The sequence below is a fragment of the Penaeus monodon genome, chromosome 33 (genome assembly GCF_015228065.2).
Source record: "Penaeus monodon isolate SGIC_2016 chromosome 33, NSTDA_Pmon_1, whole genome shotgun sequence".
Taxonomy (NCBI): Eukaryota; Metazoa; Arthropoda; class Malacostraca; order Decapoda; family Penaeidae; genus Penaeus; species Penaeus monodon.
This window is the reverse complement of record NC_051418.1, coordinates 10,634,904-10,636,039: the sequence shown is the minus strand read 5'-3', so window position 1 is coordinate 10,636,039 and position 1,136 is coordinate 10,634,904. Positions and strand designations below refer to the sequence as shown.

General features: G+C 36.0%; 1 protein-coding gene across 1 annotated transcript in view; it reads left to right on the top strand.

Annotated features, from left to right (window-relative positions):
* Nucleotides 1-69: 69 nt before the first annotated feature.
* Nucleotides 70-1,136, top strand: part of LOC119594007 (probable ATP-dependent RNA helicase DDX20) — a gene marked incomplete at its 3' end in the record, with an annotated part of 5,809 nt that continues 4,742 nt past the window's right edge. Inside the window, 1 exon segment of the mRNA XM_037943035.1 lies at nucleotides 70-155.

Sequence of the window (1,136 nt, the reverse complement as noted above, 5' to 3'; positions counted from 1 at the left end):
GGAGGGGATGAATATCAATCAGGTATTTTTTATAGAATAATTTCAGAAACGGTTGGTATCCCTGTAGAGGTATTTACGGTTGGTAGCTCTACTTGGCCATGTGTTGTCAGCGCAACGTAAACAAACCTGAGAAACGTTTTGCCTCAACTCCGGTGGTAATATTTTGTTCTATATTGAAGCTCTTGGTTATATTTTGCCCGTATTTGTATAGGCATTCTTTGCATTACTCTTGGGAAGATTAGGTATGTCGATTTGTCTTTAAAATCCGTGGAATATTCTCGTATTTACAAATGAGTGAATAGTTGGCTCAAAAAGAAAAAAAAAAATCCTTTACTGGTGTGATCTTTGAGGTTATCATTCTATCAGTGTTTTCGTAGGTAAACAAGTGTTTCCGGACGCAACAATAACCATTATCGGTGGGAGTTTCTTCATCAGATTAGAAGTGATGTAGTGGTTATTAGAATGACGCTTGATGAGGTTATCTCCCTTGCCTGGAACCTGTTACCGGTATTTGATATTGTTTTGCAGAGGCGTGTCATGTTTTCTCATGACATTACTGTTGCTAGGAAACTTAACATGCAAAAGCAGGTTCCCAGCTCCATATTCTAGACCCAGGTTGAAAACTCAATTTTACACAACAAGAAACAGGACTTTTTCATAATTACAATGGCAGTTTTTTGTCCAAAACCATTTTAAACCTTCAGTGATCTGTGATAGATGGCCTTCAGTCTGAATTCCATCTCCAAACTATTGATAAACTTGGATAATTTCAAAAAACTTTTCTGTGGAAAAATATGCACACTTCCAGTTGATAATGGTCTACATATATATTGAAATATGAGATGATGCTTATGTCAGTTACAAGGCAAAGATGAGCAAATAATTTTTTAAGAAGTTCTGATACAAAATACAATTATTTTATTTGTTCAAGGAGAACATGACATGAGTTATATATTAGTAGTGGAATTCTTGTGAATGGTAACCAAACGTTCATATCAATTAGAGAGTTCTGACAGATGGAATATATATATACCTTGGGCCCAAATTAAGGATGGTATGGCTATGGCAGTGGTGTCTCTTTTGTGTTCTGTACATCCTAAAGGTTTGGATTTTTATGGCTCCAGCAGTGCTAGTTC